General features: G+C 52.1%; 1 protein-coding gene and 1 long non-coding RNA gene across 11 annotated transcripts in view; one reads left to right on the top strand and one right to left on the bottom strand.

Moving 5' to 3' along the window:
* Nucleotides 1–4,162: 4,162 nt before the first annotated feature.
* On the bottom strand, nucleotides 4,163–16,002 carry LOC137202560 (uncharacterized). 10 transcript variants are annotated; one of them, XR_010932661.1, is made up of 8 exons: nucleotides 15,691–15,817; nucleotides 15,178–15,432; nucleotides 14,864–14,977; nucleotides 14,199–14,329; nucleotides 11,745–11,875; nucleotides 11,559–11,624; nucleotides 10,786–10,934; nucleotides 4,163–5,771 (listed from the first exon to the last, which is right to left on the bottom strand). It is a non-coding gene; the product is annotated as an uncharacterized lncRNA (long non-coding RNA). The 10 variants fall into 10 exon arrangements; XR_010932667.1 differs by lacking the exons at nucleotides 11,559–11,624; nucleotides 15,691–15,817 and adding an exon at nucleotides 15,881–16,002; XR_010932660.1 differs by lacking the exons at nucleotides 11,559–11,624; nucleotides 15,691–15,817 and adding an exon at nucleotides 15,826–15,961.
* The window catches only part of CYB5R3 (cytochrome b5 reductase 3), a 47,110-nt gene continuing 46,283 nt past the window's right edge, over nucleotides 15,962–16,788 (top strand). The window contains exon 1 of the mRNA XM_067698308.1: nucleotides 15,962–16,095. The gene's annotated coding sequence lies outside the window, so the exon portion shown is untranslated. The remainder of the gene's footprint in view (nucleotides 16,096–16,788) is intronic.

Below are 16,788 nucleotides of genomic sequence, written 5' to 3'. Positions count from 1 at the left end.
GGCTGGGAAGGACGGAGAGGAGGCCGCTTGTGGGGTAGCCGGGATGCACACCCAGCTTCGTGAGCCCAAGTGGGGGCTGCTTCTGGGGTTTGGGTTTCTTTTCCAGGGGGGCCGAGGCCGGCAGAGCCGGCCTGGGGAGCTCTTTGGGGGAGGGCCTGCCTGCCCACTTCATCCTTCTTTCCAGAAATGTTGCAGGAGTGACATGTGCCAGCTGCCCACTCACAGGCAGGGGCCCTGGAGTTCTTGTGGCTCAGGAAAAGCATTTTAAAGGAAACACCCCCTACCCGGCCCGCGATAAACACAATAAAAGTGAGAATAATAAATACAATAAAGGCGACTCGCCAGCATCTAGTGCTTTTTGCTTGATGACACACATCCATTCGCACCGTGAGCCCCACCCTGCAGCTGAGGAGGCAGCTGGGGCCTAGGTCGGGGGGCCCGGGGACCTGGCCACTGGGCAGGCTCACAGCCGCGGTGCGGGAGAGCGACTGCGGTAGGGAATGGGAGAAGCCTGCTTCCCGCCTCACTTTTCAGGGCTCACAGACGGGCTCAGTCAGGCCTCATGCCCACCCCCACCCCATCATGAGCCTGAACCTGTTCTAAACTGAGCCAAATAAGGAGCCCACCACCAGCCTGGGGGCACGTACCTCCCAGCTTAGAGGAGGCCCAGGCAGGGCCCCACGACGCACAAGGCCCTGAAGCTTTGCCGGGAGCTGCTGCTGGCGGAATCCAGAGGCCTCAACACCTCCCCGGGGGCGGGGGGGTGGGGGGGTGTGAGGCCTCTGGGGTCTCTCCTGCCTCACCCTGGCTGTCTGGCTGAGAACCTAGGAGAGACAGAAGTACCATGCTGGCAGCCCCAGGGATGGGCAGAGGAAGATCTGCTCCTTGCAGGGTGAGGCCCCAGCTGGTCTGTGTTGAGGACGGAAGCTGCCGGTAAGAGCTGGACGTTCCGCCGGGCTGGAGAGACCCTCCCTGTAGGAAGCTAGGATGGGGGATGCTGTCAGGAACTCTGGGGCTCAGCGGGCTGCTCTGTGGCAGCCGAGCGGGAGGTGTTCAGAGGCCTCTGGATTCTGCCAGCAGAAGGTCTCGGGCAGGACTGCCCTGGTGGCGCAGTGGTTAAGAATCCGCTTGCCGGGTTTCCCTGGTGGCGCGGTGGTTGAGAGTCCGCCTGCCGATGCAGGGGACACGGGTTCGTGCCCCGGTCCGGGAGGATCCCACATGCCGCGGAGCGGCTGGGCCCCTGAGCCATGGCCGCTGAGCCTGCGCGTCCGGAGCCTGTGCTCCGCAACGGGAGAGGCCACAGCAGTGAGAGGCCCGCGTACCGCAAAAAAAAAAAAAAAAAATCTGCTTGCCAACCCAGGGGACACGGGTTTGAGCCCTGGCTCGGGAAGATCACACATGCCACAGAGCAACTAAGCCTATGCGCCACAACTACTGAGCCCTGCGCTCTAGAGACCGCGAGACACAACTACTGAGCCCGCGCGCCACGACTACTGAAGCTTGCGCACCTAGAGCCTATGCTCCGCAACAAGAGAGGCCACGACAATGAGAAGCCCGCGCACCACAACAAAGACCCAGCACAGCCAAAAAAATAATAAAATTAATTAATTAATTATTTTAAAAAGGTCTTGGGCAGCCTGGTAGGGAGGTGAGATCCATGGCTTTAGGGGTATTCAAGAGCAGGTAATGTTTTTGATGAAAACCATGAATACTGTGTCAGTTATTTCTCCAACCGCAACATCACCTCACCTATCTTTTAAAATTTTTTTAGAATGAGTAGGTTTTACTTTAATAATACAAACAATCTCTCCCTCTCTCTCTCTCTCTCTCTCTATATATATATATGTATATAGTCGAGCAAGTGGGATGACCTCTTAGTGTGAAACATTGTTTTTGTTTGTTTTTTTTTATAAATGTATTTATTTTTGGCTGCATTGGGTCTTCGTTGCTGTGCTCGGGCTTTCTCTAATTGCGGCGAGCGGGGGCTACTCTTTGCGGTGCACAGGCTTCTCATTGCGGTAGCTTCTCTTGTTGCAGAGCACAGCCTCTAGGTGCACGGGCTTCAGTAGTTGCAGCATGCGGGCACAGTAGTTGTGGCTCGAGGGCTTAGTTGTTCCACGGCATGTCAGATATTCCCAGACCAGGGCTCAAACCCATGTCCCCTGCATTGGCAGGCGGATTCTTAACCACTGTGCCACCAGGGAAGTCCCGAAGCATTGTTTAGTCACTTGGCCATCATATCACGAGTGCCTACTAAGTGGTCACGTACAGAGATGAAACAGACATGTCACTCCCTCACCCTAAACTCTTCCATGGCTCCCTGTTGCCTAGAGAACAAAGCCGAACTCCTGGGCCCAGCATTCAAGACCCTCCATAATCTGGCCCAGCCTCTCTCTCCAGCCTTGAGCATTGCCTTCCATTGGCATTAAACCACATTCTTGACTCCCGTCCCCACCCTAATGGCCATGTGTTGGTGTTCTCTATGCTGCTTGCCTGCAGTGCCTTCCAAGCACCTTCACCAACAAACTCCTGTTCTTTTCCATAAGGCTGAGGTCCCCTCTAGGAAGCCTTCCCTGACTGCCCCCTCCTCCAGCCCCACAGCTTTCAGGCATCCTCCATGACCATTGGAGTCTTGGCTCGTCCCTCCAAAGGTGTGAAGGGCAGAGCCATGTCAAGCCTCTCTCAGGGTCTTTCCTGAGTTTGGGCTCAGGCTCATGGCAGGGGGACATCCATGTGGCTTTGCAGAGGCCTCAAGAAGTTCCCATGAGTCCATGCAGAGCTGAGGGCCCAGAGGGACCAGCTCTGTACCCCTCTCTCTGGGAGCATCAGTTAGGGATCCCTGGACCCTCGGCCACCCTGGACACCTTCTAACCCAAAGAATCAGGCCGGGCCAGAGCAGCTTCAGCCAGCTCTGCAGGAGTGCAGGTGTACAGGCCTTCTCAGAGGACCCCACCCTGGCATGGTGGTCAGGGCCCTCCAAGGATGGGAGAACCCTCAGATGTTCCTGGCATCCTTGTCTCCGAGAAGTTGGGCAGGGAGGGACAGAGAGGGGACACAGAGGTTTGGGGTTGACTTTTTTCTCTTTCACATTCTAGTAAGGACCCTCCCTGCATTGGCCAGGATGGTTGTGGGCTGCACCTCACTGAGCCCTCCCCTCACTAAGGCTGCCCCACACCCAGCCTCTTAATGCAGCAAGCTCTACACCAGGCAGGATCCACCAGCCAGAAATAACAGGAGCATCCTCGAGGGTGGGTACAGGCGGAGCCGAGGTAAAAGGAGAAAGACTGATTCATCTCCAGGCTGTGAGGCCAGACGGTGCCCCTTGCTGCCCTCACCCCCTAGCCTGGAGGCCCCCAGCCTCGCCTGTCCTGGTGCTGTGTTCTGGTACCTCCTCTGGGCTGGGAGGAACCGTCCTAATGCCCAGGGCAGGGCAGGGCAGGGGGGCCCAAAGGTCACCCTTCCCTGCTTCCTGGCCCTGGCCAGAGCTGTACCTGTGGCCTCTTTTGCAAAGAGGAGACAGATGGTACCCACTCCTAGCCTGCTTGTGACGATCACATGAGCCAGCGCAGCGCCTTGGCATGGAGCACGTTATATACAACACACCTCCGTTTCTACGTGGGGAAACAGGCTCAGCCAGTGCTGTGATTTGAACCCAGGCCTTGGCTGTCCTAAGGAAAAAGCTCAGGGCAGGAAGGAGGCTGGCTGGGGGGGCTAGAGAGGGCTCTAGTGCCAGCCTGGGGCGGGAGCTTGGAATCCTCACCACCTCCTTTGTGCAACGCCCACGGACCGTAGCCCAGAGCCCTCCCTGGGCCCCTCTGCCTGGATCAGACACCCTGTGCTTCCTTCTGCCCCATCCCAAGTTCACAGTCGGCCTGATGCCTGGCAGCCTCAGGCTGCCCACCCCACGCCCCACCCCCACCTTTGGAGTGGGACCGGAACATTTGTTGGGCATTTGTTCTTAAGTTCTGGGAAAGGAGAAGGAAGGGAGGGGCGGGCTTGGGGGGAAGGCTGCCCTGGGGACGGTAATCAGATCCTGGGAACCATGTGATTTGTTTCTGGCAGATGTGTTTACAGATGTTTTTGTCCGGAGGCTGGGGAAGAAGATGAGGACCCATTCCTTTATTGGGGGGCAGCAAGTGGCGCAGCAGGAGCACAAGGCAGGTTCGCTATCAGTTATTTAATGAACCTTCCCGGCTGGCCAGGCACAGGCGAGCAAGGCAGTGGCTTTTCCAGCAGCTCTGGGGTGGGGGAATGATTCCCCCTTGCTGCTGTATCAATATTCAGCTTCTTGTTTACATGTTCAGTTGGAATGTCCTCTATCTGAGAACGAGGATGAGGTAACTTAGGACCATATTCCTGGAAGTCTGGTTTCATGGTTTACTTATTCCTAAATCTGTTTGTCCTAAAGTGGACCAGCCAGTGCAAGGCATGCTGGGAAGTTTGCTGTGAGGTGGAGGGGTCAGGACTGGACACGGCTTCGGGGCCTGACAACTGACTGTGGACTCAAGTGTGATGTAGGCTCTGCAGTGGGGTGTGGGGAGGGCATCCACCTCCCTGGGCCGGAAGCAGCAGCGGGAGGGAACCAAGGTGGTGGGTGAGACTGAACTCAGTGGGGCGGGGGGGAGGAGACACCCCCAAACAGGAAGACGTTCCTTGTAGCCACATACTCCACCGTCAGTGAAAATCAGAACACAGCCCCAGCCCCCATCAACTTCCAAGGAGAGAAAATGCAGAGAGGAGGTCCTGGCTGCTAGAAACAACTCAGGTGGCTGAAATCAGGAGGGCCTTTATTATCCCACATGATATATTGGCTAAGGTACTCGGGAAGCTGCTGGTAACAAAAAGACCCCAAAGTGAAGTCACTTAAATAAGGTAGAAGACTGTTTCTCTCTCACATCACAGCCCCAAGGTGAGTGCCCCAAGGTGAGTGCTCCAATGGGACCACTGTCATCTCCAGGATGGGGCTTCCAAAGGGCTCCAGCTGCTGCTGTTTTTCAGCGAGTGAGAAGAGGGGAAGAGAGTGACCAAGGCAAACATCTTTGAGAAGATGATCCAGAATTTGCAATGGGATGTTCTGCTCACATCCCATCGGCCCGGACTCAGTCACATGGCCACACTCAGCTGCCCAAGGGTGCTTGGAAGTGTAGTCTGCAACTGCGGGGGCGGGGGGGCAGCACATGTCCAGCTAAAACTCAGTAGGTTCTATTACTAAAAGGATGACAGGAAGAATGGACACTAGAGGACCGTTAACAGTGCCTGCCACAAGCAACAAGGAGTCTGGTGGTAGGGTACCTCTAGGGTTGATTAATTCAGTAGCTCACCAACGTATTCATGTCTTCAGGGATCCAGTGTATTGACTTTTAGTCTCAGGCTGGTCCCCTCGTGGCCTCAAGATGGCTGCCAGTACTACAGCATCACACCCTTAGGCACTAATACAAAAAGGCAGAAAAGAGAATGTTCCTCCCTTGTGTCTATGAAAACTTTCTCAGAAGCCCCCTTCTCCAACTGACTTCCCCTAACTCTCCTTGGCCAGAATAGCATCATGTGTCCATTCCTGCTCCAATTACTAGCAAAGGCAGTGGAATGACCAGGATTGGCTTGGGTCGATTGAGAATAACCCCCCAGGGCATGTGATAGTTCTATGTCATTTCATTTATAAGAACTTAGAGGTAGGTCTGCAGCTGAGATGGCCTTGCAGAGCTGTCCTGAGCTGGGGCAAGGAGCTGGATCCTCACAGGTCACATTGATCAGTCTCTGGATACAGGCTGTCTCTGGAAGAAGAAATGACCTTGGATGAGCCAGTTTCTTCAGCCCAGGCAAATGCTGCTCCCCTGGTGTTGCTGCCTCAGGAGCTTGGAGAAAGGATCCCACTGAGCCAGCCTCAGGCCTCTGAGGATGAGGTGACAGTCAGCTGGTGCCAGAGTCTCTGAGAGGGTGGGATGCAGAGTGTGGAAAAAAATCTAAAACTGGGACTAAGTGCCAATGCTGCCTGAAGAGTCCAGAAACAAACCCTTACACTTATGGTCAATTGATTTTTTTCTAAGATGATTCAATGGGGAAAAAATAGTTTTTTCAACATATGGTGCTAGAAAACTGGATATCCACATGCAAAAGAATGAAGTTGGACCCCCCTTCTCACACCATATATGAAACCCAATTCAAAATGTATCAAAGATCTCAATGTAAGAGCTGAAACCGTAAAACTCTTAGAAGAAAACATAGGATTTATTCGTTACAATTTTGGATTAGGCAATGGTTTCTTAAACATGACACCAAAAGCACAAATAACTAAAGAAAAAAATAGTTAAATTGGACTTCATTAAAATTAAAATTTGGGGGGAATTCCCTGGCAGTCCAGTGGTTCGGGCTCTGCACTTTCACTGCCAAGGGCCAGGGTTCAACCTCTGGTCAGGGAACTAAAATCCCGCAGGCCGCACAGCGCAGCCAAAAAAAATAAAAAAACGTAAGTGTTTTTTTTTTAATGTTTCAAAGGACACCATCAAGACAGTGAAAAGAGAACCCACAGAATGGAATCAATGATTTATCAATCGTATATCTGATAAGGGACTTAATACCTGGAATATATAAAGAATTCTTACAACAGAAAAATTTAAAAATGGACAGTGGATTTGAAAGGCATTTCTCCAGGAAAGATATACAATGACCAAAAAGCACATTAAAAGATGTTCAACAGGGCTTTCCTGGTGGCGCAGTGGTTGAGAGTCCGCCTGCAGATGCAGGGGATGCGGGTTCGTGCCCCGGTCCGGGAAGATCCCAAATGCCGCGCAGCGGCTGGGCCCGTGAGCCATGGCCGCTGAGCCTGCGCGTCCGGAGCCTGTGCTCCGCAACGGGAGAGGCCACAGCAGTGAGAGGCCCGCGTACCGCCAAAAAAAAAAAAAAAAAAAAGATGTTCAACGTCATTAATCACTAGGGTAATGGAACCAAAGCCACAGTGAGATACCACTTCACACCCACTAAGATGGCTATAATCAGAAAGACGGACAATGACAAGTGTCAGAGAGATGTCATACATTGCTGGGGGAACGTAAAAACGGTGCAGCGGCTTTGGAAAACAGTCTGTCAATTCCTCAAACAGCTAAGCATAGAGTTACCGCATGACCCAGAAATTCCCTTCCCAGTTATACACCCAAGAGAACTGAAAACACATATCCACGTAAAAATATGTATGTGAATGTTCATAGCAGTACTATTATAGCCAAAGGCATTAACAACCCACATATCCATCAGCTGATGCATGGATAGATCCATACAATGGAATATTATGCAGCAATAAAAGGGAGTGGGGTACTGACACGTGCTACAACATGGGTGAACCTTGAAAACATGCTGAGTGAAAAAAGCCAGACAGAAAAAGCCACATATCGTATGATTCCATTTATATGGAGTGTCCAGAACAGGCAAATCCAAAGAGACAGAAAATAGATGAGTGGCTGCCAGGGGCTCAGGGAGGAGGGAATGGGAGTGACCGCTGATAGGAATGGCAGCTCTTTTTGGAATGATGGAAATGTTCTAAAATTAGTGATGACGGTTGCCTAATTCTGTGAATATACAAAAAAAAAATCACTGGGCAAATGTTATGGTGATAATAATAATATTATTTTAAATATATAATTTAGATTTTATATATATATTTACTTTAGTTATTTATTTTGGTCCCATGGATAAGGGGCCTAACACAGTCCCCTGGCAGTCCCAGCTTCCAATTCAGTGGAACCATTGTTCTGTCCACTGTTGGAAGCATTTCCCCTTGCAAGTTTCAGGAACAGGAAACAAAAATTCCATGAGTGATTACTGGGTGTAGTCATGATTCCTCACTGTGTGTTCTGTTGCGGGATATGCTGGCCTCTGATTCAGCACATACGCTTTATCCTCTAAGTGAGGACCCCATTTTTCAGGTGTTGCCTCCCAACTAGGGACATACCTTGAGTCTTCAGTAGGTCACGCCCCATATTCTTGGACCAGCTGTTTCTGGGTGGTGAAGTACCTTAGAGACAATAGCTTAATAAAGGCTCACTCTGCCCTGGAGGATCCCTTGCTTGGTTGTGGCTGAAGTGTGCCCAGCTGTGCTCTCCAATGCTGCTGAGAAGGGCCTGTGGCAGAGGAAGGGCAGGGGGAGCAGCAGCTTTGACCCCAGCTTGGTCTAAAGCCACGAGATGTGACGCCCACCCCACTCCCAGCTGAAATTTTCAGGAAGAGTTCATTTTACTGGAGTCTGGGAGGAAACGACAAGGCTTGAATAGTGAAGACTGAGAGAGAGATCATTTTACCACCAAGATCCTGCAAGATAATACTCAAGTGAAAATAACGAGGACTTCCCTGGTGGTCCAGTGGCTAAGGCTCCGCGCTCCCAATGCAGGGGGCCCGGCTTCGATCCCTGGTCAGGGAACTAGATCCCACATGCTGCAACTAAACATCCCACATGCTGCAACTAAACATCCCGCATGCCGCAACTAAAGTTCTATAAAAAACGAAATAAATTAATTAAAAAGAAAAAAGAGGGCTTCCCTGGTGGCGCAGCGGTTGAGAATCTGCCTGCCAATGCAGGGGACACGGGTTCGAGCTCGGGTCCGGGAAGATCCCACATGCCACGGAGCAACTAATCCAGTGCGCCACAACTACTGAGCCCACACGCCGCAACTACTGAAGCCTGCGCACCTAGAGCCCATGCTCCGCAACAAGAGAAGCCACCGCAATGAGAAGCCTGCGCACCGCAAGAAGAGTAGCCCCCGCTCACTGCAACTAGAGAAAGCCCGCATGCAGCAACAAAGACCCAATGCAGCCAAAGATAAATAAATAAATAATTTTTTAAAAAATGGTTGAAAGGATACATTTTATGTTATGTATATTTTACCACAACCAATTTTTTGTTTTTGCTTTGTCTTTTTTTTGGGCCACGCCACGCGGCATGCAAGATCTTAGTTCCCCGACCAGGGATGGAACCCGCGCCCCCTGCAATGGAAGCACAGATTCTTAACCACTGGACAGCCAGGGTAGTCCCCACAATTAATTTTTGTAAATCATAATAAAAAGGAGATGGGAAATGTGAGGCAAGGTCAGGAAGCACTATGGCGAAGTCAGTGGCTGAACTTGAAAGCCATGCAAAAGATGTGTGTCAAGTTTGTGCTTAAAAGATAGAAATCCCGGGCTTCCCTGGTGGCGCAGCGGTTGAGAGTCCGCCTGCCAATGCAGGGGACACAGGTTCGTGCCCCGGTCCGGGAATATCCTATATGCCGCGGAACGGCTGGGCCCGTGAGCCATGGCCGCTGAGCCTGCGCGTCCGGAGCCTGTGCTCTGCAACGGGAGAGGCCACAACAGTGAGAGGCCCGCATACCGCAAAAAAAAAAGGATAGAAGTCCTGAACCTAAATTTCCTCAAATTTCAGGGAAATCGAAGCACCTCCTTATTTGCCTTTAGCAATCCACTGTTTTAATAGCAGCATGGAACTCTCTTATAACAAAACCTTTCTTGGTTTGAAAGAACACAGCTGACTCCAGTGAATAATTTTCTATTAAATGGAGGAGGGGTGATGATGATGACGATGGTGATGATTCATTTTCCAGCCCTTATTCTCAGCCAGGCACTCTCATAAGCACTTTATACATGTTAACTCATCTAATCCTCACACTCACCCTTTGAGGAAGGGTGTATATTGACCCCACTTTGCAAGATCTGGAAGCACCTTCTAAGTCAGGATAATTCATTTGTAGTCAATGCCATTTTTACATTGGTCTTTAACCAATTTCCACTTCCTCCATGTTTGGCCAGTCTGACTCCTGACAAGCCATGCCAGGTGTGCCCGTCCGGATACAAGCACCCCATCAGAAAGAGGCCAGCATGGGGCCTGTGCCCCTGGAAACAGCTACCTGGCTTCCCTGCCCTCAGACCTCTGTCCTCAGCCGATGCTGCCCTGTCACCCTCTCCTCCATTTCTGCCACTGCCTGAGCCTCGCCATGGCTAGGGCTCCAGGCTCCATGCCCTGGTAACCCCACCTCCCCTCTCACTTCTGATGTCATCTCCGGTAAGCCCTGGGCCTCCCCATTCTGTTCCCTGTCCCAGGAAAGTCTCTACATGCCCAAAAACCTCAGACAAGCCAAATATACCTGAATATTTCTTCACCAGGAAACTCCACATCCTAACCACGCTGGATAAAAAAGCTTTTTTTTTTTTTTTTAAATCAGAGTTCATAAAACCCCCGATGACTCTGCGATGTTTTGGTAGAGAAAAAAACAAAAAAAAGGAAAATTTCACAAAATGGATTTCTGGCCATTGCAAAATGATGATAAACTGTCGCAACTTCCCAGAAAGACTGAAAGGAAGATTCATCTGCAATCAGCTTCTTACTTTCCATTTGGGTTTTAAATGCAGTCCCACCCCCAGTTTGATTACAGAAATTCAGAACTGAGATTGAGGGAGAATATTCACACGAAGAAGAAAAAGAGATGAGCATCCAACGCAGAGCCAAGAAACTGCTGGAAGCCCTCAGCCCAGCCCAACCCTTTCCCATCACAAAGCCACAGAATTTCAGGACTGGGAGGAACTGTAGACCTACCGGCCCAGCTGTTACATCCCTGGATAAGCACTTGCCCTTCCATTTGGATTGTCTATAAATTACTGTACAATCTGAGATGCGGAAACAAACACTGAAATTAACAATGACTTAAAGAAGGTAGAATTTTAGTTCTCTCTTAGGTAAGAGGCCAGAGGTGTGGGGGGGGGGCGGTCAGGGCTCAAGGATTTAGCTGCTCCCCAAAGTCATTCAAACACCTCAGGCTTCTGCTGCCCTGTCTGTCCCTCCACACTCAGCTTTCATCTCATGGTCCAAAGCAGTCGCTCCAGCTCCGGCCATTGCACCCATAGTCAGCCAGCAGACCTGACCCAGAGATCACTCCCATCACTTCTGTTCTGAAGGGGAGCTGGGGAAAAAAAAAAAAAAAGCAGTTGTTATTTGGGAAGCCAGGTGCCCAGCTAAAATGTCTACTGCTACATAAGATAGAGAAATGGCTATTGGGGAGGGACTGGCCACGTCTGCCACAGAGGGCTCCTAGGGGAAAATGCAAGTCATTCTGTGGCACAAATTTCCAGAATGAGTTGTGCTGAAACATAATGAATGTCACATTTTGTTTTATTTGGAACTCGCTAGCATCTTGGGCACAGTTCCACTTTGTTGTTAATGTCAAAATTGCATCTCAAGAAAAACTGTAATGACTAGTGGACTTTGCTGCTAGTTCAGAGGGTGGGCTCTGGAGGCAGACTGCTCAGGTTTGATTCTGGGCCCTCTTCCTACAAGCCAAATGGCTTTGGGCAAATTACCTACCTGTTTGTGACTCAGTTTACACATCTGTAAAATGGGGATAATCGTTGTTCCTGCCTTACTTGACTGTTGTGAGATTGCATGTGGGAGTACCCGCACCATACTGGGGACATAGGAAAAGCTTGATAAATGCTAGTTGTGGTAGCTAGTCTCCAAAGATGACTCCAAACAACCCCTACCCTCTCTGTACACATATGCCCCTCCTCCATCAAGATGTGGAGCTTACCTGTAACCCCTTGAGTCTGGGTTGGGACTAGGACCCAGTGGAAGTGACGGCCACTCTGGGCCTGACCTTTAAGGAAACAGGCAGCTTTCACTTCCTCCCTCTTGGAACCCAGATGCCATGCTGTGAGGAAGCCCAAGCAGCTGCATGGACAGGCCCACATGGAAGGCAACTAGGCTCCCAGCTCACCCACAGTCTCCACTGAGATCCCAGCCTTGTGAGTGAGCCATCTGGGAAGTGGATCTTCCGGGTAGTCAGCTATCCCAGCTGATGCCATGTGGAGCTGAGAGATGATCCTGCCGAGCCTATGCAATTGCAAACTGTGAGCAAAGAAATGACTGTTGTTTTAAGCTACTAAATTTGGGGGGGGGGGTGTTTTTTAATGCAGTGATAGATGACCAGAAGGCAATTTGATATGTAGAAGTAGGATGCTATTGAAATAAAAACTTTAGGGACTTCCCTGGTGGCGTAGTAGTTAAGAATCCGCCTGCCAACGCAGGGGACATAGGTTCGATCCCTGGTACGGGAAGATCCCACATGTCCTGGAGCAACTAAGCCCATGCGCCACAACTACTGAGCCTGCGCTCTAGAGCCCGAGAGCCACAACTACTGAGCCTGAATGCCACAACTACTGAAGCCTGTGCACCTAGAGCCCATGCTCCACAACAAGAGAAGCCACTGCAATGAGAAGCCCGCGCACCTCAATGAAGAGTAGCCCCTGCTCGCCACAACTAGAGAAAGCCCGTGTGCAGCAATGAAGACCCAATGCAGCCAAAAATAATTAATAAATAAATTAATTAATTAAATTAAATTAAAACTTTAAACGTGTGGCATTAGTTTGGGAACCAGATGGCAGCAAGGGCCTAGAGGAAATTGTGAAAGCTTAAAGAACAGTGAGGAGAGTGCTATTGGATGCTGAAGAAAATAGGACCCCAGTTATGTAGCTGAAGTGGGATAAAAGCAGATGCTTGTTTTAATCCCCTCCTATTCACCTCTTTGGTGAGAGAGGGATCCCCCACCTGAAGGTGGTGGGAATGGCTGAAAACACAACACCCAGCACTGGACAGATGAGACAGCAATCTGTTTATGCATCATATATACTCACAGCCCAGGGAAAGAGGACACTGCACACCATGCAGACCCACACCTAACTTGCCCTCAGGAACAGTGTGAACAACCAGGGGCGGGGAAGCCAGGCTCTGTAGTATCAAGAGGGTGAGGTGCCTCTGGTTCCCATGGGCGGATGTGATGGGGTTTGTTTGTATAATTCCTCGGGCTGCCAGGGGGCTGAAACCCGCTTCCCAGGGATAAGCAGGAATTGTACCAGGTCCATGGGACAAGGTGGGTTGTTTAGCTAGGGGACCTTATCCACAGGAGCAGAGTTCCTGTGCAGGGGACTTGCTGTCAGGCCATTTGAGGTTCTCCCAATTTCACCAGAAGTCAAGGCTGTACATAATACGGGGCCTAAATTTTAGTCTTTATACCACAATGCTTAGCAAAACCGGTGGCTGTGGTGATGTGAAAGATAGAAAAAGTGTCCAGTGACCATGTAGGTCTGGTTAAAGTGACTACCAGGCAGAATGTTGAAAATGCCCAGTATCCTCTTCAAACTATTATGTATTTCATTTCTTTAGGAATGAGGTTGTCAGGATGAACATTTGCAAAAACATCTTGTCTGTCTTTGAGCCGAGGACAGAGCCTGGTATGCTGCTTATCTGCCTTATTATTTGAACGAATGCATTCTGATGCCTCTGTCCTGCCACAGGTCCTGTGTCAGTTTCAGCAAGTTCTTCACCTGCAAATAGTCTGCTTCTGTGAACAGTTTATTTAAGCAGAGCAAGTGACCGGAGCAATAAGCAGGGCACCTGGGGAGCCGAGATGACCAAAAGGTACCAGAAGGTAGTTTTTCCCAGGCAAAGTTAATTTTTTCTGCTTCAACTGCCATAATATTGTTTCCCAGAGGAAACGGTCAGTGATGTCAAATAGGGGACGCAGAGGGCTCAGGGGCTGGTCGCTCTGAGGTTCCTCCAGGGAGCCAGTGGGCATGCAGGAAGTGGGCAGGTGAGGCTGCCACAGGTCCAGTTCACTATGCAGGTTTTCTCACCCACGTTTTCTTGTTTAAGTCACACACCCACCTTACTAAGTTGTCATAAACATTCCCATTTTAGAGATGAGGTTATTGAGGCTCAGAGAGGTCATCAAGATTTGAACTCCTGTCTCTCTGGGAATAAAACTCATGCTCTTTCAACGACACCAGGGAGTCCCAAGCTGTCTCCCAAAGACCCTGCCCTGTGACTACCCAGGGGGCCCACCAGAGTCCCCGATCTCAGATAGGAATGAAAACAGACTACGTGGCAGATCCCATCCTTTGCGTGTTACAGTGCACAAACCTGCAAAGCTCATCTGTGTCAATGAGCAGGGGGTGGGGTGTGGACACCCCCAGACCCCACTCGGACTTGGGCCAGACCCTCTCTTCACAGGGCACTTTTGCAGTGTCACTCATTCAACTATATCATGGACTACCATGCACCAGTCCCTGCCTAGGGCCAGACTGCCTGGGCCTGAATCACATGCAGCTGTGTGATGCTGAGTAGGTGGCCTCAGTTTCCTCATCTGTGGAATGGTGGTAATACAGACACCTACCTCCCAGAGTGGTCGGAAGGAATGGATGATTTAAGGTGTATTGCACGGTGTCAGGCATATAGCAAGCACTCTCCTTTCATTATCATCATCATCATCATCTGATGAATAGATGCATGGAATTCATTGTAAAACTGTAAGATAGACAGGAAAGGCTATAATTAACCCCGTTTTATAGGTGAGAAAATTGAAGCTCAGAGGCATTAAAAAGGTTGCAGAGACAGAATGGGTACAATTATTCTTATTTTACAGATGAGGAAACTGAGGCTCAGGGAGATAAGTAACAAGTTCAAGGTCAAAGTCAGTGTCAAAGGCAGGCCTAAATGCTCTGGCCCAGGCTCCCCCTCTGCCCTCAGTAATATCCCCCTCTTTGGAATTCTGCACTAACACAGCAGGATTTCACAGAGGGCACAGGTAGCCCTCGTCATCAATGGCCAAGAGGACAGGTGGCCTGAGATGGTGTAGGTCCTGCAGTAGCTTGTATCTTCCAGCCAAATCTGCCCGTGGCCTCACCCGTTCAGGTCTCACCTGCTCAGGTGCTGCAGGAAGTCCCCTGGAAAATGTTGGCCCAGGAACCCCCCTCCCCCTCTCCCACTGGGCTCAGCACCTGTGCCTGCCCAGGTGGATGGAGACAGGGGGGCTGGACTTGGAGACCCGCAGTACCTCACCCTCAGCTGGCTGGATCAGAGGGCCCTGGCGCTCTGCCTGAATTGCACCATTATTGCTTCCTTTGGGTTTAAGGTGGTATGTAGCCGGAACTTCCTCACGAAGCAGAAATTACCCTGAGGGGAGACAATTAAGAGTTCTTAAAGAAAGGGAGGGGCTGGGTGTGTTTCTCGATTTTTAGTGAAAGGAAGTAATTTGTTTTGAAGGGAGGGTAGTGGAAAGGGATGGAAGAAAGTTCCAGAGTGTGGAAGTTGGAGGGGGCGTTGACTGGCACTTATGAGAGGTTTGGGGGAGACTGCTGTTAAGAAGCGCTCACGTGGATTAAGCATGTTCTTTTGCTAGGCTCTGTCCTCAGCCCAGACCTGCGCGACCTCATTGAACCCGCCAGGTGGAGACGCCTAGCGTTGAGCCCTCCACACGGCCCGCCCCGCGGACGCCAACTCGGCCTCCATTCAAGCGCTTCATCCAACAACCTCTGGAGCCCCTGGGGCGCAGGAGAACTGGAGGGACAGGGCTAGAAATGCTGAGTGCAGCGGGGAATAAACCGGAGAAACGAAGGCGAGGGAAGGAGCTGGAGACACAGAGGATTATCGTGAGCGCTGGAGGCTCGGTGCTGCCGCCTTGAGGCTGCGCGGGGGACCCAGACGGAGGGCCCGGAGGCTCCAGGGGACACCCGCCGCCCCCCGGGGAGTCTGCGGGCGCCCTCGACCACAGCCACGGGGGTGGGGACGCAGGTCTCGGCAGGCGGACCCCCGACCCCTCACCAGAGCCCCGGCCGGCCTCTCCCACCCTGGGTTTTCGGCGCTCCCAGCATCCCCAGCTCTCCCACCTCCGGGCGCTTGTTCCAGCTGTGCCCTCTGCCTGAAACACTTCCTCCATGCATTAAGCTCCTCGTCCTCCCAGGCCTCCCCAGGCAGCCCCCCTGGCCGTGAACCCCGCCCCTGGCCAGAATTTCTGCTCCTGCCTCCAGTTTCCCCGGAGCCCCACAGCCCTCGGGTACAGCGTCCTCTCCTCCCCACCGAGGGGTCCGCAGGGCTCCGATGGACAGACGCCGAATGAACTGGAATATCTGGAGCAGCGGAGACGCAGAGCGTGGTGGATAAGCGCCAGCGGACTCGCACACCCGCCTCCCAGGGCCGGCTACGTGGCTGAAGGGACAGCAGGACCTGGCGCGGGCGCAGGGAGCCTTTTCCTGGCCCGAGGACGCCCCCTGGGGGCCGGAGCCTCCCAGCAGGTACGTTCCCTGGCTCGGCGCGCCCCCGCGTCTGATCCTCGACCCCCGGCGCCTCTGAGAGCCTCCCCCCACCTCTCCCCAGGGTCCTCCTGGTTTGGGAGGACCGACTGTATCGATAGATCTGTGAGTCAGAGGGTGCGCCTCCTCTATGAATACCCGCGCGACGAGAAGGAGCGGGCGGGAGGGCAGATCCGAATCAGCACCGACCCGGCCTTTCGCCCCGGACTCCCGCCCCGGACTCCCCCTCCTCTGGGTGACACGCGCACACTGTGCGCACACACGCACGCTCCGGGTGCACACGCTTGACGCACGGCCTACCCCCCACATGCGCTCACTTGTGCACACACTGACACACACGACACTCGCGCGCACACACGTAGACACACCGCCCTTTCTGTAAGTGTGGTCCACCCTTCTGCCCACCTCACCTCGCGGGGGTCATCACCAGATGGTGCTCCCCAGGCCCTGCCGCCCCCCCATCCCTCTTGCTGCTCAGGTTAGTTGCAGGGCTGGGGCGGTATCCCCCAGCTTCCCAGAATCCCCGGGTGGTGCCCACCTTCCAGACCAGGCCCTTCAACTCCCCACTCACTCATGACCCACTCATGTGCCGGACCCCCCCACCCCACCCCGGAACAGAGTACGGGATAAGCTAGGCCTGTTGTGAGAGTGGTGTTGACAATGACTAGCGTGACT

This window comes from Pseudorca crassidens, chromosome 11 (genome assembly GCF_039906515.1).
Source record: "Pseudorca crassidens isolate mPseCra1 chromosome 11, mPseCra1.hap1, whole genome shotgun sequence".
Classification (NCBI taxonomy): domain Eukaryota; kingdom Metazoa; phylum Chordata; class Mammalia; order Artiodactyla; family Delphinidae; genus Pseudorca; species Pseudorca crassidens.
Note: the sequence above shows the minus strand (reverse complement) of the source record. Positions and strands in the feature narration are given on the sequence as shown.